The sequence below is a fragment of the Pleurodeles waltl genome, chromosome 8 (assembly GCF_031143425.1).
Source record: "Pleurodeles waltl isolate 20211129_DDA chromosome 8, aPleWal1.hap1.20221129, whole genome shotgun sequence".
Taxonomy (NCBI): Eukaryota; Metazoa; Chordata; class Amphibia; order Caudata; family Salamandridae; genus Pleurodeles; species Pleurodeles waltl.
In genome coordinates this window covers 1,265,383,575-1,265,407,656 of record NC_090447.1, presented here as the reverse complement: position 1 = coordinate 1,265,407,656, position 24,082 = coordinate 1,265,383,575, and the positions used below count along the sequence as shown (strand labels likewise).

The window sequence follows — 24,082 nt, the reverse complement described above, 5'->3', positions numbered from 1 at the left end:
GAGAGACTGTGGCTTTGAACTCCCCAGGATGCAACAGTGGGCAAACCACTCACTGTAGAGACTTGAGAGACTGTGGCTTTGCACTCCCCAGGATATGGCAGTGGGCAAACCACCCACTGTAGAGACTTGAGAGACTGTGGCTTTGCACTCCCCAGGATGGAACAGTGGGCAACCCACCCACTGTAGAAACTTGAGAGACTGTGGCTTTGCACTCCCCAGGATACATCAATGGGCATTGTGCCCCCTCGTGGATCTGGCGTCGTGCACTCATCCGGCTGAGGTGCCCCCCCTTCCCTTCCCCCTGAGGTGCCTGTTGTTTTTCTATCTGATGCCTCTGCAGTGTTCTCTCTGTTTTGATCTGGTGTTGTGTGTGGGCCTCGCCCATGGATTTTGGACCCAGTGGTCCACGGACTATGAATGGTGCAATACCTTGACTACTGATCTTGGTTTATATTTTGAAAATAGTGTATATATGTATATATTTGCTTACTGAATTTTGATATATTACAATGGTTCCACTCATTTCCTTTTGTCTTTGCATTCTTCCGGGGGAGTTGTGGGGTGTAACTGTAATGTATAGATATGCATTGGTGTGTGTGTTGTAGTGGGTTAGGGTGGGGGTGTTGCGTGTGTGTGTCCCTGTTTTTTGCCTCCCCCCTCCCCTGTGTCGTAGGTGCAGTACTCACCGTGGTCTTCGCCGCCGGCGTTGGTGCTCCTGGTACAGGAGCAGGAAGACTATCGCAGGAAGAATATGGAGTTCCGGATCCATGGTGTCCTGGTTCCTCGTGGAGTGTGATGAGGTGAGCGTTTTCCCTTCGAAATTCCTGTTTCTGCCGTGTTTTTATCCGCGGTGAATCCACCCCGGAAAAGGCGGTGGATTGGCCTGTCATAATAGTGTGGGCGGTACATTGCCTCCCGCCTGTCTGTTGGCGGTGACCGCCGCACTGTTTGTTTGTACCGCCGTGGCGGTCGGAGTGTTAAAGTGGCTGTCTTTGTTGGCGGTTTCCGCCACGGTCGTAATTGCAAATTGTTTACCACCGGCCTGTTGGCGGTCTTACCGCCGCTTTAACACCGTCCGCCAGGGTTGTAATGACCCCCTTTGTGTCCAGCTTGAAGGAGTGGGTTAACATACACCAGGAGGTTCAGGGTATGAGGTAGCTCCAGTGGTGCGCAGGGTCCCTGAGGCTGATTGGGGAACAGGCATAGGGAGTCATATTCCTTCTGGTGGGAGGGACACTCTACTGGCTCTACATGAGTGACAGGGAGAGGGGTTCCCCCCAGGTAGAGGTCCTGGTTGTTGAGTGTGGAGACACTACAGAAGAGTGTGTGTTGAGTGTCAGGGACAGTCAGATACTGTCTCACCAGTCTCAGGAGGGTGATGTGGGGTACTTTTTCTAGGCTGAGGCACTGGATGGTTGGGTGAAGGGTAGTTTGGTTAACTCATGTGAGGGGCTTGGGATGTGATTGCTGGAGACCATATGTTCAGTTCTTGTTTTCCAAAGCTACGCCAACAATAGGTGGAGTGTGAGTTCTCTGACCCCAGGAAACTGGCACTGGAGGCAGACCTCTGGGTGTGTACCAGAGGGTCTGAAGAGGCATTTGTGGGTGCTACTGAAGGGAGTGGTCTAGGTATTTCCCAACCAGATGAGGTAGGGAAGTGGCCCAGGTAGGTCCCAGTGTAGTGAGATGGGTGCAGGATCTCATGTTCAGTCTCTGAGGAGAGGAAATGGGGTGGGCTGAGTCTCAGGATGCCCAAGATCCTGTCCTAGAACCTGGAGGGTTCCATGAGGGAACACCAGGAGGGGAGTCTACCCTGTACCGTAGGGCCATCTGCTAAGGGGGACCCCATAGTGTCAGGAGAACTTGGGGAGGTGAGGAGGGAGGAGGGGCGGCTGTTGCCAGCATCCCACCAGTTCTGGTATCTGGCAGTACCACTCCTAGTGAGGGGGTGAAGAAGTCCAGACAGAGGGTTGAGAGGGGGTTGCGGGCCCCAACTAAGAACCTGGAGGGTCAGGGCTCAGCTCTGAGGTCAGCCCCCAGGAATGACCTTGGTGATATCATTTCTGGGCTGGGGGTGATCCAGGCTGTTCCAGATGGGCAGAGGCAGGAGACTGGTGCCAGCCAGACTCTAGTGCAGCCCTTAGGGAAGGTATTCCCCTTGTGGGGGGTAGGTGTGCTCCCCAGGAAGTCCTGGATTGCCAGGTGCAGGGGTTAAACTCTGAACTGATGGTGGGTGGTGGGGGGACGGTTTGCTCAATCACCCTGTGTGACTTCTAGGGGTACTCTCTGTGGTGGAGGGGTGCAGAACCTTGTGGGTAGGAGCAGAAGAGGGTGAAACTCACCTCTGACCTCTTTTCAATCCAAGGGTTCAGACCCTGGGTTGAAGGGCCAGGTTCAGGGTGTTCCCCCTGACCTGGAGGGAGGGGCCACTACTAGCAGTGCCCCTACCATGTTGTCTTCTGGGTTACCGCTCCAGGCAGGAGAGTGCAGAGCCCCACAAGGAGGGGCAGAGGGAGGGCTGCCTCAACCCTGACTAGCCTAAGGGTGCAGACCCCAGGCTGGAAGACCAGTTGCAAGTTAACAGCCCTGCACTGGTGGGAGAATTGTGCAGGACTGCCTCTGAAAGCACCCTGACAATATTGGACTCTGGGGGTACCGCTCCTAGGGGGAGGGTAGAATGCCCCAGAGGGGAGGACCAGCGTCGGCAGCCATCCCTGACCTGGTGGAAGGGAGAGTGGACAAAGGGTGCCAGGCACCTGGGGCTACCGCCCCACTCTCTCCAAAGTCACAGTGGTAAGAGAGCCCTGAAAGGCCTGGGGCCTGTCTCTCATCCCTGTCAGCTATCAGTGGCCACTTTGGCTTGCTGTCCTGGCGGACAGAATTGCCCCGGGGGTGGAGTGGGCCACACCGCTGTGTTGGCCATGGTGGTACTGTCTGACCATTGGGATACATCTGTGAGCAAGGTAAGGATAGGTGCTGTACAGATGGTATCCGCAGGTGAGGAGAGGGGTGCCCCAGGGGTTAGCTTAGTGGGCCTTGAGAGTATGGACAGAAAGATCCAACTGGGTTCAGGAAGATGTAGAACTGAAACATGCCCCTGCTGTTGCGGGCCAAGGTCCATGTTCTATCACCCCAAACAGGGAAGACTATCAAGGTATTGATTAGTCTCCCCTGGCTTTAGGCTGGTGGGGGTTTGTGTTGGGCCCGGCCCTTTTTGCAGGGTCATCCCTAAACTTTCTGCCTCCTTCCTCCTATTTTTTCTGACCAGTTTGTGTTGGCTTTAAGACTCAGGGCACTTTACCACTGCTTACCAGTGCTAAAGAACGTATGCTCTCTGTGAACATTGTATTGGTTTATCCCTGATTGGCATATCTGACTTACTAATAAGTCCCTAGTAAAGTGTACTAGAGGTGCCTAAGGCCTGTAAATCAAATTCTACTAGTTGTGCCACCCACATGAATAGCCCCGTAAACATGGCTCAGACCTGCCACTGCAGTGTCTGTGTGTGCAGTTTTAAACTGCCAATTTGACCTGACAAGTGTACCCACTTGCCAGGCCGAAACTTTCCCTTTTTATGCATGTAAGACACCCCTAAGGTAGGCCCTAGGTAGCCCCATGGGCAGGGTGCAGTGCATGTTAAAAGTGGGACATGTACTAATGTGTTTTACATGTCCTAACAGTGAAATACTGCCAAATTCAAGGCCTAGCTCTCTCTCATAGGTTATCATGGGGGCTGCCTTTAAATATCTTTTGAGTGCAGTTTCCCTTTGAGAGCAGATAGAGATGTGGGATTTGGGGCCCTTGAACTCACATTTTAAAAATACATCCGTTGGTAAAGTTGGTTTTTAAATTGTCTATGCCACTTATAGAAAGTGGGCATTTTCTTGCTTAAACCCTTCTGTGACTCTGCCTGCTTGTGTATTCTCTGTCTGGGTCCAACTGACAGTTGGGCTGTTTGTGAATCTCCACTAAACAGTGACACAAAGGGAGCTGGGATATAGCCTGCATATCCTGATGAGTCTCCCGTGCTGGAGTGGGGAGGAAGGAGTAGTCACTTATACCTAAATGGGCTGTGCCTGCCCTCACACAATGCAGTCTCCAACCCCATGGTGTGTCTGGGGCCACGGCTGGGCAAGCCAGGATATTGTGAACAACAGAGACTTTCCTTTGAAGTTGGCCTACTTCAAAGGCAGAAAGGGGTATAAGTAATGGACCCAAACCTCCAGATTTTTAGATTTGCTTCTGGAACCAAGTGGAACCTCTGCCAAGGAGAAGAGCTGAAGAGCTGAGGAGAAGTGCTGCCCCTGCCTGTGCTTTGTTGGGCTATCCTGCAGTTGCTGCTTCTGCCTGAGGAAGGGGACAAAGACTGGACTTTATGGTATGTTCCTGCTTGTGAAGAATCTCCAATGGCTTGGACTGAGCTTGCCTCCTATTTTGAAGTCTCAGGGACATCAACGACTTCCTCTGCCAGCACCTGAACTCTCTGCTGAGACTCCTGCCCTGCCAAGTGGTGCCCTATCCAGTCCCCGTGCCCCTTAAAGGTGAAGCTGGTACAAGGACCGAAATCCACGCACAGGGAAAATTAGAACGCACCACCTCCAACACGGCTGAAAAACGACGCGCCACCCGCCTCTCAGCTGATTTCAATGCATCATCTGCATCGCGGGTGGAGAAACGATGCAACACCCGCTTGCGGCTGCTGAAAATGACGCAAACCTCATGCAGCGCTGTTTTCCATCACTGTGCGGCTGGATTTCTCATGCATCATTGCTGGGAGTCAAAACCATTGTGAACCTGCCCAGATTTGAGGTGCCCCATCCCAAAATCAATGCATCGTTCTCTTGTGGGAGAGAAAAACTACGCATCACCTATCCGACTGGAGAAGAAACGATGCACGGCCTTACTTGCGAGTGAGGAATTGTCGCATCGCTGACATTTCCAAAGCACGGTCACCCGTGTGGCTTTATTTTTGATGCAAACCTGGCACTTTGTGTAACAATGTTTCTATTGTTTTTTATGGAGTAAGACTATTAATTTGAAAATTCGTAACTTTACTTGTGTATGTTGAATTTTTGTCATTTAGGTTTTGCTTGATTTAGATAAATATTGCCTATTTTTCTAAACTAGTGTGGTGTCCATTCTGTAGTGTTTTCACTGTACTACTGTGTGTGTGAGTACAAATATTTTACACATTTCTGTTGAGATAAGCCTGACTGCTTGTGCCAAGCTAGCAAAGGGGGGTGAACAATGATGCAACACCCGCTTGCGGCTGCTGAAAACGGTGCAAACCTCACGCAACGCAGATTTCCATCACCGTGTGGGCTGAGTATTCATGCATCATCACTGGGCGTCAAAATCATCGTGAACCAGCGCAGATCCGAGGTGTTCCGTCCGGAAATCGATGCATCGCTCTTTTGCGGGAGAGTGTAACTCCCTTATCCTGACTAAAGTGAGGCTCCCTGCTTGGACAGAGTGCAAACTGACTGCCAACCCGAGACCTCATTTCTAACAAATTCTCTCACTTTGAAGTCAGAGAAAGAAATTTAAATACCAAGCTCCCTCAGAAGACAGGGGCTGACATTTGACCTCAGTCTTTGAATGCACAGCAAATGTGACAAAATAAGAACAAGATTTAAAGGCCTGTTTACACAAATCAAGCACTGGTGAAAGGATACCATAAATAAGATATGGGCTACTGAAGGGACGACCTGAAGCTGGACAGCATACAACAAATAAAGCCAGCAAATAGAAAGCAAGCACCTCCGAGTTACACAATACAAAGCCAATGGTAAGCAATTGGCGAATGCATTCCCAGGGAATCTTTCCATATGTCCCCAAGATGTCATCAGCAAACTAGACAGCTGCGCTGTCTGGTTGGCTTCCCCCTAAAAAGGGTTAGTCAACAGCCACAGTTTGACGTTTTCTCTAGTTAAGTAAATCAGCAAGAAATTGTAATTAAGAAATAACAAAAATATAGAGGCTAAAATATGAGTAACAAGGAAGGTGAGAACACCACATCAAGGAGGCACACAATGCCCCAAAAGGGCGTCCTACTCTTAGCCTTCACAACTATGGGCTTCCTTGCTTTTTAAACAGCTGGTGCTGTGTTTACACACATTTTAAGTTATCTCTTGGGATAGAAAGTTGGCAGTAATTCTACTAGCACTGGTGCTAAAGTTGCAACATATTTGAATGCTCTGAAAATAGTGTCATTAGCTCCAATAGAACTGAGCACATATACTGACAGAGCAACAGTTTGTACTAGGTGTGGTAGCTCCACATTTTGAGCAGAGCAGCAAATAATCTAAGTGGACATGCTTCTAAGATTAGCACCTGTTCAAATCATGGGGCACACGTTATAATCAGTAGTTAAATGCCAGCCTTACCTGTTAACTGTAAGTACAATGTAGCACACACTGTTCATGCTCTACTATTCTTTTCCCATTCACAGGTTGCAAAATATTGTGTACCTGGAAGTTTGTGGGTTCACTGTCATCTGTCCACTTCACACAATAAATGGAAGTGTTTTTGGAGCAATTTCTTAGAGATTTGAAGATCTAATAGGCCCGACCCTTGCTTTGTTTGCGCTTTCACCCTTCTTTCTTTCTTTCTTTTCTGCATGTGGTACCAACACAATTTGTCATTCAGGTCAGGTGGTGGCCAAGGAAGCAAAATCGTAATGATGACATTAATTATACCTCTTCTTAGTATCCTTGAAATAGATGATATGGGCTTGATTTAAAGTTTAGCAGATCATCCTCTTTCTGACTGCAGCGCACCTACTGGCTCTGCCAGCGAAAAGCCTACTAGAATTCAGACATTACAATTCCAAAGACAAAAAACAAGAACTAGTTACCTGCTCCCAAAGCCAAGCCAAGCCAATCTGTGCCCGTTCGCGCCTGGACTCTGCTCAGCACCAGGAACCCTGGTTCAACCGCCACCCACAGCTACTCGTCTACTGCCCTCTGCATCCTCGATGCGCCAAGAACACTGCCACCAAGCCGCACCACAATCCATGCCACTACATGCACATCACCACCCCTCTCTGCAGCACCCAGCCAACTCGACATGCATCACCAGCCACCGACCAACAGCTTGCATGCACCCTCCTCAACACTTGCTCACTCTGCAAACATGCCACCGAGGTCTAGGACCTTATTGACACTCTTGCGCCCGACAGCATCTTCCTAACTGAGACCTGGCTCAACACCGCGCCAATCCCCGACATCGCCACCGCAGGATACAGAATCAACCACCGCAGTCACATCAACAAGCCAGGTGGGGGAAGCACCATCACCCACAGAGACTCCATCAAATGCACCACTGCCACAGACAACACTATTGGTGCAATGGAACACCTCAACTTCACTATCCAAATGGGCAAGAAATCCACCATTAGGAGGATGCTCACATAACGTCCACAGGCACCTCATCACAGATTTTATCTCCCCCACTGTCATCGTCTCAAAGGTCTATGATCCTGAGCGACATTAACTTACACATTGACAACATAACCAACCCAACTCCGCCAACCTCCTCGACAGCCTGAACAATGTTGGCCTCGTCCAACTCGTACACAACCCCACACACATTGCAGGATACACGCTTGGCCCCATATTCACCTCCAGTGACTGCATCAAATACAGCCACACCACTGAACTCACATGGACCGACCACTGAATCGCCCACTTTATCGTCATGACCTCCATGCCCTCCCCCTCAACAAAACTCTACAGAAACTTCAACCTCCAACTCAAGTCTGAAGACTTTTTCAATGCTATACCTCCACACAAACGATCATCCCAAGGCTAACCACCTGTAACCACCTCATTATTCAGGACACCATCACCATCATGTAATCCATCCACTCAAGGGCCCCATCTGACCTATGCCCCACCACATCTTTAACCTAGGAGTATCCAGGATGGACCTCGAACTTTCCACCCTACTAAACAACACACTGGATACTGCTACCTTCCCAGATGACTGGAAGCACACAGAATTCAACCACCTGCTGTATAAACCTTTAGCGGACCCCAACAAACTCAGAAACTACAGGCCTATCTTCCTGCTCCCTTTCCCTGGCAAAGTCATCGAAAAAGCCATCAACCAACAACTCAGCATCTACCCGGAAAACAATCACCTCTTGGGCGACTCCCAATCCAGAATCTGCAGCAACCACAGCACCGAGACTGCCCTGATTGCGACAAGAAATTATATCCAGGCCCTCCTCGACAAAGGAGAGACAGCCGCCCTTGTCCTTCTTGATCTCTCAGCAGCCTTTGAACTGTCTCTCACGACGCTCATAGCCAGATTTCACGACACAGGCATCCAAGGAGCCGCCTTCAGATGAACTGCCTCTTTCCTCACCGACAGAAAACAAGTCCACCTTCCACCCTTCACCTCTGACCCAAACCAATCATCTGTGGATTCCCTCAAGGCTTATCACTCAGCCCCACCCTCTTCAACATCTGCATGTCCCCCGTGCCAACATAGTCAGATCCCATGGAATCAACATAATATTCTACGCTGACAAGGCACAACTCATCCTCTCCCTACCCAAATACTCCAGCGCTGCCAGAACCAACTTCCACCAGTGCATGACCAGCGTTGCCAATTGGATGAGGAATAGCTGCCTTAAGTTTAACATATACAAGACGGAATCTTGATCTTTGGCAGCAACAATTTTGCAATTCTTTAAGCACCAAACACAGGGATCTTATTTTTATGTTTATTTACATTTGAGACAATTTGTGTTTGGGCATGTCCAACGCAAATGACATAAACCTGTAAAGGAATGATAACCATGGAACCTGTATACTTGTCTTCTAAGGTTTTAATCTTGCCCATGTCTTCTTCTGAGGTGCCCAAATCTAGCCCAATATTGTGCTGCTGATTATAATGTAAAAATAATAATGCACAGATTGATTGTTCTGACAGGGACGAATGTCAGGCTGACAAAGTAATTTTGTAGATGCTGTTGCTCCTCTCAGCATCTGCAGAAGTGATCACACAGTCCTTATACACAGCTGCAAGCTGCGAAAGGACTGGAATTGAGTCAGCTATCCTAGCTATCCCACGCCAAAAGAGATCAGTGTCAATCACCGCTGAAAATGATGCCTGTACTGCTTCTGGGCCTACATGTTTAAAGTAAAGGCAAAGCTCCTGATGAGGTACCTCGCTCAAACCAGGGAATGGCCGAATATGCAGTCCTGTCCTTGGGTAGGATGCAGCATCGTGCAGGATTGAAAAGGTGTACTTGTTTCAGGAATCTAATGCTTGGTTGGGCCTCCCCCATGTACTTGCCTACCTTTACAAGGGGATTTTCAAAAGCTTCATTAAGCTGGGCTGTTATCTTTTTTTTCATGTGCCAGAGTCAATTTAACCCCAGCAGAAGTCTCTAGAAATGATCACAATGACTGCAGAGTTAGGACTGAATTATTTGTGAGGTTCATGTGGAGGTCCTCTACAGAATCATATACCTTCATTGTCACTGGCGTTTGACACTGGATGAAGTCTATAAAACTTCATATGTTCTGACATTTTTCTGCCACAATGTCCAACTGAACTTTAATACAATTTTTCTGGCCACTGTCCAGAATCCTCTGTAGATTTTCATGGAAAGACATAGACAATACCCAGCAAAGGCATCAAAGTGCTAGCAGTGGTACTGAACAGCAGCACACCAAGAATTCCAGTGGGTATTGCAAGGGTCAGGTCCCATCTGTGGTTTCATCTCATGGCACCTGACCTTGGCAGGTGTTGCAGGTACCTTCGCTTTCTGCTACCGGCCATGTGAAAGATTTGTGAGAAGTACAGAAGGAAGACATTTAGCTCCACAAAAGGCTTCTGAAACAACTCGCTAAGAAGGTTCATTATGCTTGCCAAGCAGTTCTGTATTAAAAGAAATAGCGTCCCTAAAGGCTATGTTGGACTCTGTGAGCACCCTCACAACTGCTTGCGCTATAGTTCCATGGTTACACTGTGTCTGCTAGGTGGGTGTGGTGTGGATTTGATGGCCACCCTGTGAAGAGACCACTGCAAATAAAGCATACAATACGCATCGCCCTTTGCCATCAGGTGTTTTGTCAAATATAAAACTGATCTTCTGATCTTGCAATTTGTTTTTCAGATCATCCTTAACTCCTACATATCTCTCTGGTAGGTAAGGTTCTTGAAGATTATGACTTTCAGGGATTACTCCACCATTCTGTACTCACTTGTGGAGAAACTTGAACAACACAGGGTGGTCAGTTTTGCTCAATGGAATGTCCAGTGCTGTGCAGACATTGACTTGCTCACTTATTTCCTGGTTTGAAGCTCTGGCAACGGTATTCTTTGTGATCAGTGAGTTCACAGTCATCTGACAGGCATGTTTCGGTGATGAGTGTGGGTCTATAGTATCTGCGTAGCGCTTCAAGTGTTTTTAGGACTGCACATGCATATACACTGAATGTTTTCAGATGTGGTCGACCGCCACATTGCACACACTGCAAAACAGCACTCCCCCATCAGCATGCATCATGTCGCTGTACTCTGTTGCGCGGTCTGCTGCTGTTTATCTAGGTAGCCAGATGTGATCAATGTTTAACAGCCTTCACAGGCTGCATAAAGTTCTCAATCCTGCTTTTGGTGTGGTGGCTCATTGCTCCATAGGAATCTGAAAGATCTATGTATACGTAGAGAAGCAGAGATTTAAAAATTCATTAAACTCTGATGCACTTGCAGATAAAGGAAAAACATGCAAACTTGGGGAAACAAAGCCACACTGATAATAGCAGCCCTCAAATGGGGTTGAGCAAACACAGTGTTAAAACAGCATGGCCAGTTGCAAAGGAAGGAAAATGTGCACCGTTTTGAAGCAAAATTGCATACATGGATTTTAAATATGTACAGGAAGGCAAATAAAAATTTAAATGACAAAGGAAACTGAAATGGAGCCACAATGGAAAAATTAAAAAATGTTCAAATGAGGTTGGATGGATGATGAAATAAGGATGAAAAAAGGGCAGAATGAGCACCTGGAAAGAAAAGGAAACCTAAAATTGTTCAAATCAAATTTGTACACGCATACTTTGAATATAGTGCTCATAAGCATGGCTTTTTGGATTCGGGGGTGGGGGGGAATAAGAGCAGCCAACAGTGCATAAAGGATGGGCAAGGAAAATCCATAAGTTGTTCCAACAGCCCGACAAACCCCCTCACCCCACCTCCAAACAAAGAAATTAAAAAAACAATTGTATGGAGGATGCCTTTTGGCCAAATGTTAGAACTCGTGTACCCAAAACCCCCAAAGAGTTTATTAATTTGTAAAACATACATAAATACAATTTTTTTTTTTTTTTTTAAACAGAATTCCTCAGCAAAATCATGAGTTGAAATTGGGATACTCCAGTGAAACGTGCCCCATCTCGACACTTGCAAAGATTGTCTAGGATAAGCATGATGCAAACTGTGTGGGTTCTCCCACCCACTGCAAGTCACAAATCTGGATGGAGACCTCAAGGTTCTGAACTTTAACATATGCATATTTATAACTCCAGAAGTGTACAGAAACCAAGACTTACCTGCACTGTGCAGCAGCAAGTGTATATTATAGTTGCCAGACTTCCCAACTGCTCAAGAACCAGCAGATTCTTTCTGCAGAGACTCTACAAAAGAACGAAGAAGAAGAGTTAGAGCAGATTAGACCTTTTCCATATCCCTCGACCCCACAACACTGCCACTCACCCCACTATGCTTCCCTTAAAAACCACATCGCCATCTCAAAAATAAACACAAAAACCCTGACACAATGCTTTGTCATTGGCTCCAAGGAGTGGAAAACATGAAACAGTTGGAAACAGACCACCAGTGCAGAGTTAAAGCAGAACAGTCCACTGAAAAGACAAAAAGAGAACCCCTAGCAGTTCCAAGGATTGGGGGGAAAAGGAAAATACATTTTAAACAGGAAGCCAGTGGACACATCTGAATTCAAGATGTCAAAGGGGTGGAACATGAAGCTCTTCAACATCCCAATCAGCCCCACCCTCACCCCAAAATAAAGCAATTAAAAAGAAAGGGAAACCTAAAATTGTTCACAACAAATTTGGGCGAATAAGAGCAGCCAACAGTGCATAAAGGATGTGTAAGGAAAAATCCAAAGGTTCTTCCAAACTGCCCAAAACAAAGCAATTAAAAAAACCTGCATATGCAATGCCTTTTGGCCAAATGTTATAAATCGTGTGTATCCAAAAACCCAAAGAGTGTAATCATTTGTAAAACATAAATAAATACATGAATACCATTTTTTTTTTTTTAAATACACAGGAATACACAGAATTCTGCAGCAACACTAAGTTGGCATTGGGCTACTCCCGTGAAAAGCAAACCATGTCAGCACTTGCAAGGATTGTCTGAGATAGACATGATGCAAACTGCGTCCTCCTACCCATTGCAAGTTGGACTTCACAAATCTGAGTGGAGACCTCAAGGTTCTGCGCCTCAGAATATGCATTATTTATATCCCCAGAAGTGTACAGAAACTAAGACTTACCCGCTCCGTGCAGCAGCAAGCAAATATTGTAATAATCAGACCGTCCAATGGCTCTAGAACCAGCAGATTTTTTCCCCCGATACTCTTCAAAATATCAATGAAGAACTAGGCCCTAAACATTTAAAAAAATACATGTCCCTCAGGGCCCCGCCACCCATGCCCAGTGGGTCGTGGGCCCTAACATTAAAAAACAAAAAAATATGCTCTCCTAGGGCCCTGCTGCCCTTGCCCAGTAGGTGGCAGGCCCTAGACATAAAAAAAAAATACATGCCCCTCAGACCCTGCCACCCATGCCCAGTGGGTGGCGGGCCCTAACATAAAAAATAAATACATGCACCCTAGGGCCCTCCTACTTTTACCCAGTGGGCGTAAGGCCTTAAACATTTTTTTTTAAAAAGGTAACAACCGCCCCCCAGGGTTCTGCTACCCTTGCCCAGTGGACAACAGGTCCTAACCATTAAAAAAAAAAAAAAAAAAAGAGATGCTTCCCCAGCCCACAAGGGGCATTTATTTATTTTAGGGCCCGCCGCGGACAGGGCACGGACGGCAGGCATTTCTTTTTAAATGTACGCAGCTGGCCACCCATGCAGTGGGTGGGTGGTGGTATGCATTTAAAAAAGTTCAGAAATGGCCCTGGTCACGCTGCTCATGTCCTGTGCAAGTGGGCCCTAAATAATCAAGAGACGTCCCCCCCAACCCTCCCGACGCGCACAGGGCACGTATTTTTTTTAAATGTATATAGCTGGCCACCCATGCAGTGCAAAAACAACAAGTGATGGACGGAATGCTAAACAATGTCAAACATTCACCCCCAGTACAGAGATCTGGGCCTAAATCCATTGTTCTTTTGCCACCCATGCCATTCCAGTTTGGACCCAGCTAAATGCAAATCAGTCTTCACCCTGGTACCAATGGGAACAGTCCAGCCCGAACTGCCAAGCCAGGTCCTCCCTGGACTGGAAACAAGCATCCTAGGACCGGTTTCAGGGTATCACCCTTCATCAGCCAGGCTAGCTTGATTCCAGTGGCATGGGGAGCACGGGACCCACATCTGGACATACCCTTCCCACTTGGGGCAACAAATGCAAAAACAACAAGTGATGGACGGAATGCTGAACAATGTCAAACATTCACCCCCAGTACAGAGATCTGGGCCTAAATCCAACGTTTTTTTGTCACCCATGCCATTCCATTTTGGACCCAGGTATATGCAAATCAGTCTTGACCCTGTTCCCAGTGGGAACAGTACAGCCCAAACTGCCAAGCCAGGTCCTACCTGGACTGGAAACAAGCATCCTAGGACCGGTTTCCAGGTATCACCCTTCATCAGCCAGTCTAGCTTGATTCCAGTGGCATGGGGAGGAGTGGGCGGCTGGATGTGTACATTTAAATAAGTCGAAAAATGGCCTGGGCCCGCCGCCCTTGTCCTGGATGCGCCGGTCCCTAAATAAACAAGAGATGCCCCGGTCCCTAAATAAACAAGAGATGCCCCTACAACTCCACAGGAGGCATTTATTCTAGGACCTGACACATACAGGGTAGTGGTGGGCCTGGGGGCATTTCGGTACATTTTTAAATGTATACAGCCAGTTGCCCAATGAGTTGGCAGCAAACTGTGTATATATAAAAAAAAAAAAAAATGCCCCTGGCTCGCCACTCGTGCACTGTGGGCTCTAAACAGGTGATGCCCCCATGGGGGTGGTGGGAGGCATTTATTTATGTTAGTGCCCACTGCACACAGGACATGGGTGGTGTTGAGGGGCATTTCTTCTTTTTTTAAATGTATACAGCCGGCCGCCCATGCAGTTGGTGGCTGTCTGTATACATTTTAAAAAGTGCAGAAATGGCCCCATGTCCGCCACCTGTTTCCTGTCCACGGTGGGCCCAAAACACTGTCAGCTTTCCTGCCCAAGGCGAGGAAATGTACAAAACACAACAGATCTGGGTACCCTACCTGTGGTGTCCGGTCTTTGTCCGCTTGTCCGTCGTCATGTGTGGCCCAAACATGATGTGTGGCCCAAATGGAATGAACAGCAGGCAGGGCAGGGGCAGGTGAGGAATAGATATACACCACCTCTCCTACCTGCTGTAAGACCCTCTTTCTATTGGCCCAGTGACATAAGCCACTGGACCAATCATTTTTTTTGTAAATTGCGAAATACTGGAGGGTTTGATTAAATGTAATAAGGTAAACCAGTGTTATCCTATGGGAGAGGTAGGACTTGCAGTAATGAAAAGCAAGTTTAAGAATTTTTCACTACCAGGACATATACAATTTGAAAATATCAGCACTGTTAAGCAGTGATAAACAAAAGGCCAATAAAAACGAATTAAGCAAAAATGGGAGGAGTGAAGGTAAAAATGTTTGGGGATGACCCTGCAGAAAGGGTAAAGTGTAACACTTAGCAAACATTCAGTGCCTTCAGAGGAGTCACTGTGGCAGTGACCTTTCTGAAGACACAGAGATCTCTACTGGGCTGGTAGAGATCACTAAATATGGTGGCCGCCGTAATGGACAGCTGGCCACCCGTTATACTCTAGATGAGGACTTAAAGCTTTTATGGCTAAACTCTAAATGACTGTGCATATTACCGAGAGGCTTTGAGAGAAAGTGTAGAGGAATATGGATTAAATCAGAAGTCTCAATGTTAGCACTAACAGTCACCCAGTCACTAAATAACATGCAATATACACACTTTATACTTGGATTAACAGGCTGGACATAGCTCCTGAGTTTTCAGTTTGGTTTCCTTCTCAGTGACACTCAACATGCACACACTAGATTTGCTGTTGCCTGATTATTGTCTGAATATCCATTATAGTTTTAGAATGGCTATCCACTAGTCTCTCTCTCTCTGTTCTGCAGCATATCGTGGTGTATACAGGATTAAGATGCAGTGTTTGCGTCCACTGAAATTCTGTTTTACAAAGGAGTCTGGCGGTGGTGATTGATTGATCTGACTGGGTCTTTTTTTTCTCACTGGATCACAAGCTGCTTCAAAGGACTTTTGAAATCCATTGTTCTTTCTGCAGCAGATTTTACAGTAGTGTCCTTGTATGTCACCCTATGTCAAGTTAGGACTTTACTGTAAAGATGCGGAAGGATAAATACTGTTGTTGGAAAAAAATACCAGAAAATACTTTAAAAAGAAGTGAATCTTATCTTTTCATGTTACAACTGGTACCTAATATTAGTATCACCTTGGCTGAACAAACATTGGAAGAGAATCACAGCAGACTCGAAACAGTCCCCAGATTACAAGTATCTGAAACAAAGAACCTGAATAAATTCTCCTGACTCCGAATCTAATGGTCTTCTGGCAAGCTCTGACTCTTTTACATCTACTCAGCAGCTGTCTTAACTGCCCCTACATCAGCAGACCAAGCTCACTCTTCTTTCTGTGAAATTATCCACTATGTGTCAATGCGCCTTACATGTTAAGATCACTATTGATGCCATTAAAAGGCTCTGTTCTCCATGTGGTTTGTGCGGCTGAAATGCTTCAATGAATGAAATGATTCATCCTATGTTACGTAGAAGACATTTCAGCCACTGGATAATCGTACTATCTTGGGTTTGGGGGAGAGGAGGACCTTGGTTCTTTCAGGATTTGTTTATACCAGCCGACAGAAAAAAGATGGGTGGTATGCGTGTGCATTTGTTTTCTAAGAGATCATTTAGGGGAAGATGTCTTACCTATACTTGTAGTATTGCATCAGTTATAGCACCTAGTAGTCTGTAACATTAGCGAGGCATTAGTGTATTTTAATGAAATGTACTTCTCTATCGTTTTGGCTTTCCCTGTATGAATACTCGTTTGTATTTTCTTTCCTTTTTCAAAAACCATCCCTCTATTAAGTTGATATAGCTGTGTAGGTGTACATTGTGTGCGTAGGATGGGTTGGCATAGCCTGGAAATTGGATCCTGCACTGGTGTACCAAAGGAGAGTATTACTGCAGGTGCTGCTATAAAAGCTGATAAAGTCTTCTGGGCAGAGGGAGTTATTGCCATGAACATTGTATGCCTACTGTGAGGAACAATACAGAAAAGTCCCATCTAAGATTCAATTTTATTTCATATACAGAATTGCCTATTACAAGCCTTACATATTAGTGATTGCCTTCTTTATTAAATAATGTTACAGGAGATGCTGACCTATCTGTGACCCTCGTCAGGTATTTGCATATGCAAAGTGGGCTGAATTCAGGCAGCCTATCCTTTAAAATTCATTTTCTTCTGTAGGATTGCTCTAATGTTTGGGGCAAATACCTAACTTTTCAGGGATTCACAGAGGATTTGGTAAAACTCCAGGAAATCAGACAGTCCTAAATTTTCCAGACAAACCCAGTAAGTAGCATATATCCATTCAAAGTTTTCATCAGGTTGATCATTATGCGTGCTTAAATGTGCTTCTGGAACATGGAATCTTTCTTGTTAAGGTTACTGTATTACCCCCACATTCCTCTACTCACCTTTGAAATGCACTTGCTCCTGCCATTCACAGGAACACATTTGTGTGTATTTGCAGGTTTGGAAGATAGCTGCTGGGGATACCCCCAACCCTTGGTGTTTTTGAGTATTTTCTTTTTTTTTTGTAGGGAAGATCGCTCAGAAAAAAACACCACCTTGCTTCTAAATATCAATGCACGTATGCAGTATTTCAGTCAGGATGGCAGAATGTTTGAATACAGATGCATTTTACAAAATCAATCATGATTCGAGGGATTAAGATTTGGATTTTACATACCCAGAGTGCTTATTTTGCACTCTTAATAGCAGCTCAAGTGCGCCTGAATGCTTTGCGACTCACATTTTTAGTAAATTATTGCCTGGTTCTGGTACATCTAGATAGCATTTCTTTGTACCCCTTGTAACAGGCTCAATAAAAAGTCGTTTGTGCGATGTTAGTGTCTTGTCCCAATTTCAAAGGTCTTTCGTGCCAACACACAATAAACCATACATTCTGGATATCGTAATTAAAATTATTCTAAACATCAGTGATCATGGACTAGTGTGAACGTGCAGTGTACAATGTGACATAGTACAAAGAGGTGAAACACCTTCCTACTGTCCAGAAACTAGAAATACATTCTGTACACTAGCTCTCGGTTCCTTCAGTTGATGGCCTGGCTCTGCAGGACTTAGATTTCTGACATCTAAATTTACCAGACGATTATAAATTCTCCGGGCAACTACAGCACCATCCAAAATTATGACTTATGCATGAAAGTTGAAAAGGTTTGTATTGGGGGCAAAAAAGGAAGGCTGGAAGTTGCTTAGAGCAGGGTGTCAATACAGACGCTTTTGAGCATCTTAAGAGGGCCTTTCCTTCAATTGCAGACTCGGCTGCCCGACCGAGTCCACTGATAGGTCCACTCGGTCCCTATCTCCCCAGGATGGTGACGATTCACAGGGCGATTCTGATGGCAATCCTGGCCCTTCTCGACCCTGGCATCCTTCGTCAAGGGATGTGTCCCAGCCCCCACCACAAGACAGTCTGGTGGCAGATATGCTAGACCCGGAGGACTTAATTCACCCACGTTTTTCTGCGTGGTCCCCTAACAAAAAGGTGGCGTGTTATGTTGCAGGTCGCTTGTGGAAAACCCTTGGCAAGGAAGTTAGTGTCCGTCCTAGAGCGGAATGTCCTCGCCCATCGCTGGAGTGCAAGGTCGCTTTAACACTGGAAATTGATGAGAGAATGAAGAGAGAATGAATACCTTCTTGGCAAAATATATACAAAATCCTAAGAAGGGCATTGACTGTTCCTGCCGATCATGCCAAGATAAACTCTTAAACGTCACAGGCCTCTCACAAATATTCTGGATATGGCAGAGGAGGCCGAACTCTCTGACTCCCTCATTCAACACAAAGTTCTCTTCGGATGCACCCAACACACAGTTATCCTATTGGGAAACGCCAACTGTGCCGTGTCAGCATAAAGGCTCAAAGTGGATCTAAAGTTAGGCGATCTGGCATCCTCTGAGGCGGGTCCTGCAGACCAAGGGGGGTTGTTTGACGACCCCTTTATTAGGAAATTGGGAAAGTTTGTGCAAATGTTCAATTCCCTGGACAAGGCACAGGCTTCGATTAAGAAGATTTTTTCCTCCAAGATTTTTGGAGGGGCTGGGCATGGTAGGGAGCGCTTGTCCAGCCGTTTCTCATCCAACTCCTCTCAGAAAGGCCAAGGCTCCAGTCCAACTCAGTGGCAAGACCCTGCACACTTTGGAAATTTCTACCCCTCCTGTTTCCAACGAGCCTGAGGAGGCAGGCGTGGCAGTTGTGGCCATTCCCAAGGATCTTCCCAAGGTAAGGACTCTCCCTTCTAACAGTGAGAGGTTGGTTGGCAATGATCCAAGACAACTGGAGGGAACTGATTTCTGATGACTGGATTCTTCAGACTGTTCAATGCTATCGGCGGGAGTTTGTGGGGACTCCAGTTCAGTTACAGGAGCCTCAAGCATTGTTTTTTTTTTTTTTTTTTTTTCCAAAGCAGAAGTGTCATTGATCGACCAAGAGGTTTAACAACTCCTCTACAAAGAGGCTATCAGTTTGTCTTTCCTTCGTCTAAATGATTTTGTCAGCAATATGCCCTCATGGAATGGGGTTAATCTCAGGGACTTCAATGGGTGGTTGGTTTACTGCCACCACTACGCAATCGTCTGCATCCAGGGAATTGGCTGGTTTGGCTGGAGCTCATGGACACTTACCTCAAGATCCCTGTCTCCCTGCCTCATCGCAGGTTTCTACAGTTCATCTGGAACCATCAAGTTTGCGAATTTCAGACACTTCTATTTGGTCTCTCCTCCGCACCTTGGTGTTTCACCAAGGTCCTCAGGCCAGTGGTGGTGTTTCTCCGAGGCAGGGGACTCCGCATGATCGTCTACCTGGACAACATCCTTATAATGGAGCAGTGTCTGCACACCCCTGGTGCAACACCTTCAGGTAGAGGTGGGTTTGTTGGAAAAGTTGGATTTTGTGATCAATGTGCGGAAGTCGCTACTCAGTCCGCAGCAGGACGACCTTCCTCGGGTTTGTCACAGATTTCAATTCCTCCACCCTGAGCCTTCTGACCAAGAAGATGATGAAGATTTGACAAGAGCTGCGTAAGACAGCGCGCCCCCAGACCTCCCTCATGAATCTGGCCAAGATTGTGGGTCTGCTTGCATCCTCCATCCAGGTAATTTTCTCCAGCCCTCTTCATAACAGGGCTTTGCAACTTTTAAAGGTGCATCACTTACGAGAAGGTCTGCCCTGCGCAGCTTAGGTTCCACTCACAGACAAAGTCAGAGAGGAGATGCAGTAGTGGCTGGATCACATGGAGTCCTGGAATGACAGGGCCATTTTCGATTCTAGTCCAATTTGGCGATCGAGTCCAATGCCATCCTTTTCGGTTGAGGTGTCAGCTGTGGAGGCATTTCCACCAAAGGGAAGTGATTGTCTGACGAAAAGTCCTCGCACATAAATTGCCTGGAACTGTTGGCAGGCTCCATTGTGGTCTGATGTCGGACCAAGGACAGGGTCAAGTATTCAATCCTCCTGAAGGTGGACAATTTATCGGCGGTTCACTATATCAACCGGTTTGGGGGGGCCACATTCCAGGTCCTTAGCGGAACTGGAGAAACAGTTCTGGAACTACTGTCTACAGTAGGAAATTTCAGTGACAGCAGAATACCTATAGGGATATTCCAATGAAGTAGCCGACTGGCACTCCTGGCATCTACAAGATCTCAACGCTTGCCAACTTCACCCGGAAGTATTCAGGATGGTTCTGAAGAGTTGGGGTTCTTTTTGGGTGGACATGTTTGCCTCTCACCTCAACACTCACCTAAGTCGCTTCTTCAGTTGGAAGACAGATCTGCTGGCAACAGATGCTTTCTTGCAAGATGCGAGTGTGGTAGAGATGCTACTTTTCAACCCTCCTCAGAGTGATGCAAAGAAAACACAAACACCAGGCATGGCTCCGGAACAGATTAAATGTTTCTTGAGGTACCAAGGTTTATTGGCAAGCCAAGGCAGAAGGCAGACGCACATCCCAATGTTACGTCTTACAAGCTGGCATCTTCAGCTCTGAAGCATATAAGTCAGGCACTTATATATGTTAATAAGTGCTGTCACAGCAAAACCCCAAAAGGGGACATAGTCCAAACATGGGCACGCACATACAAAAGAAATGCTGCATATACAAAACTTAAAGTCCATAGAGTAAAAATGTACATAATGCAGTGTGAGCATGAACAAGTGAACAAACAACAGGTGGTCCCTAAAGAAAAGGGAGCTGGGTTGCTGACTGGCTGATATCAAGGTGTGAGACCGAGTTAAACTTAATACCGTGGTTTAGAGAGGTTTGTTTGCACAGCTGGCATAGGTGTCAGAGAGGTCAGGAGGGAAGTCTTGGAGCAGTTCTAGAATAGTAATGTGTATGAGCTGGTTCAGCCCGTGAATGAGATGAGCAAGTGTCTTGGAAAGAGGAAAGAATAATTAGCTTACTGGGATTCAGATAATGGAGGAGAGAACTGGAACTAAAGTATCATATCTATAGGTACATACATGGGAATATATTTTCTCAACAATACCTCCTTTTTGATAGAAATATCATACATGATTGCAAAAATATATTCTACATATATGGCAAGCATAGTAATAACAATGTATCAATAAAATACATATCCTCAGATGGCATTACACATTTTTTAGATGAAATACAGATATCATCTCACTATACACCTACAAGATATTCATTATTAAAACATAGGCAAAATGATATGCTAGTATCTAATCTAATGCGCCCATGTGTTATGGGTCGATAGCCATTAAATCAAACATTTCTTTGTGTGCTTCCTCTACATCTTGTTGTATTGTAAGATATCTGTGGGCTAGCTCCTGCTCTGTAGGATGTAGAACTTTAACTGCAGAAAATGAATAGATGTTCTTACTACAGAATTGCTGGAGCATGGAGGCAACACAAAAGTACCACTAATTTTATGAAGATACCGAATAGTGCTACAACTAAGCTCTTCAGCCATCCTGTTGGTAACCATGACCAAAGAAAGGACCAATCATCAGAATCAGAAATTTTGTCTGCTCAATGAAATATTCTAACTGCTTTCTTAATTTGGGCGACATCCCTTGCTATGTTTCCACTTTCATTTAAAAAATAACAGCAAGAGGAATTCAATAAAACGCACAGTCCTTCTTGTTGTAGTGTCAGGAAGTCAAGGGCAATTCTATGTTGAATAGTCACGGCAGCCACTGAATTAATTTCCACCTGCAACTCTTGAAGTGCATCTCTTGTTGCACTGAATGCTATGGCTAGCTCAGCAGACATTTTAACAAAAACCAATTCCAAATCATATACGCCATATCCAGGGATTATTATACTCATTAGCTCAAAAAATAGACATTTCTAGCTTCCAGAATAGGTGTATGTATATCTTCTTTATACCTATGAGCAAATCTCCCCAAGTTTAAAGGCTCATGTGCTGCAATATGCGGCACAACTGAAATGTTTGGTGTAAGATAAGAAATAGCACACATGCCTGCCCAGTGCCGCGGAAGCACCTTGTAAGCCTTAGTTCCACAAATGAAATACATAATGCCCTGTAACTGTGGGTCACATTTGTGATATTTATTGAGAGGAAGGCCTACCCCATCAGGGAAAGAGTTCTGAAATTTATCACACCATTTATAATCAATCCATGCAGAGTTTATAAAAGTAACATTTGCCCACAGCGCAATGTAAGAGCATTGAGCTGACCATAAAAGATATTCTAATATTTTAGAAATCACATTTGGTGCCCTAGCATAACCATTTTCTTGTTCAATTAGTGGATCATATAGAAGGCCATCAGGTGTTATCAACAGTGTCTCTCTATAGTGAGTGATGTTCCAGTAATGTAAAGTGTAGGTAACTTTCTTTCCTTGTGTCTTAGTTGTCCAGATCCTACTTATTAACTGTCTGTCCCTTATATTCCAATTACCCGTGGTATCATCAAATTCTAATATTTTAGGACACTTGCTACTTGCGAGATATCCTAAGTATGGGGAAGCTGGTTACATCCTGAAACTTGATGCTTTATACATAGAGGAAAAGCACTGTCCTCTGCATTGTTTTCTCTCATAGGTGACAACGGGTATTCAGCTTGAATATTGGGTAGTATGGTACAACGTGGGTACCATCCAATCCTTCCTTCTCCACAGTCCCAAGTTACATTTGGTATAAGGCATCCTTTTCCTTGTGCATAATTCTGTATAGGCACAGGTGTCCCATGTAAGCCAAAGGGGTCATTGGGGTGTCTGGATAATTCTCTACACATCCAGCAGTTTTCAAGACCTAAGACTTGGGCTATTTTCTCATATATTGCAATGAGGGGATGGTCAGTTGGTTGTCTAAATATGCGTAGTGCATTCAAAATTAAGGTACTAAAAAATATTATTTGTACTATGCAATGCATTTTATTTTTCAAAAGATATAGATATGAAGTCTGTTCAGTAATGCAATGGCAGGCAGTGTGCTGTCCTTTGCTTCTCCTACTAGTCTGCAGTTGTCTTGTTCAAGGGCGGTTTCAAAGACCTGCCCTGCGGTGCCCTCTTCAGTCTATTTTTCTGCAGGTGTGACTATCATCTTACTTCGAGACTGCGTCGTGTGCTTCACTCAACTGCATCAGTTGGTGTCCCCTGACACTTCATGACCGGCCCTCAGCGTGGCTCTTAGGAATGGTCTGGTCTGTCTCCCCCTTTTCTTGTATGTTGTGCTGCTCCACGGGCTGCATGTGCTCATCCGTTGCAGGCACGTCGGTCTTGGTTGTTGTTGGTGCGGATCTGCACCTAGTGCCGTGAATCCACTCAGGACGTCCCTGAACCTTCACCGCCGTCCGTGTCACCAGGAGGACGAGGTGTGGTCCAGTCCACCTAGAACTAAGGGAAACATCTTTTATTTTTCTCACCATGACCATGTCTCTAGCTTTAGGACAGATGGGGCAAAGCTTCCTTCACCTGGAGAAAGTGATGCCTCAAGACTGATGACAACTTTATAACATAGTCAGAAATGTTTTAATCTATCCGCAGCAGTGCTGCTTGAGATGCTGGGAGAGGCAACCTCAACCCCACAGACATAGGCCGCCCCATCGGTACCTCATGGGGGGGACAAAAGGGTTGTCCTAGATGGCGCTGCCGTTATGGCTTGCAGCACTAAGGGCAGTGCATCAGGCCATTCAGACCTGTTGCATCAGTTGTTTTTGCTAATCTATTTTTTATAGTGGAGTTCATCCTCTCCACCTGTCCTGAACTTTGGGGGTGGTAAGGGGCATGCAGTTTCCACTCTATTCCCAAACATTCACACATCTTTTGCACCACTGCAGCCACAAATTCACCCCCTCTGTCGCTATTAATGGCCTGGGGGACCCCAAATCGGGGTATGATATCTTTCATCAAGCATTGCACCACAGTTGCCGCATCATTCTTCCTTGTGAGAAACGCCTCCACCCATTTTTAAAATTGAACCCACACACCAGCAAACATTTGAATCTGTTCACTGAGGGCATATAGG

The 24,082-nt window shown here is 45.9% G+C and overlaps 1 protein-coding gene and 1 long non-coding RNA gene across 3 annotated transcripts in view; one reads left to right on the top strand and one right to left on the bottom strand.

Moving 5' to 3' along the window:
• Positions 1 to 24,082, top strand: part of MTUS2 (microtubule associated scaffold protein 2) — a 1,534,604-nt gene that overhangs the window by 1,267,294 nt on the left and 243,228 nt on the right. The window lies entirely within an intron of this gene.
• Positions 10,634 to 23,648, bottom strand: LOC138249210 (uncharacterized). The gene is made up of 3 exons (XR_011194786.1): positions 23,164 to 23,648; positions 11,568 to 11,651; positions 10,634 to 10,669 (listed from the first exon to the last, which is right to left on the bottom strand). It is a non-coding gene; the product is annotated as an uncharacterized lncRNA (long non-coding RNA).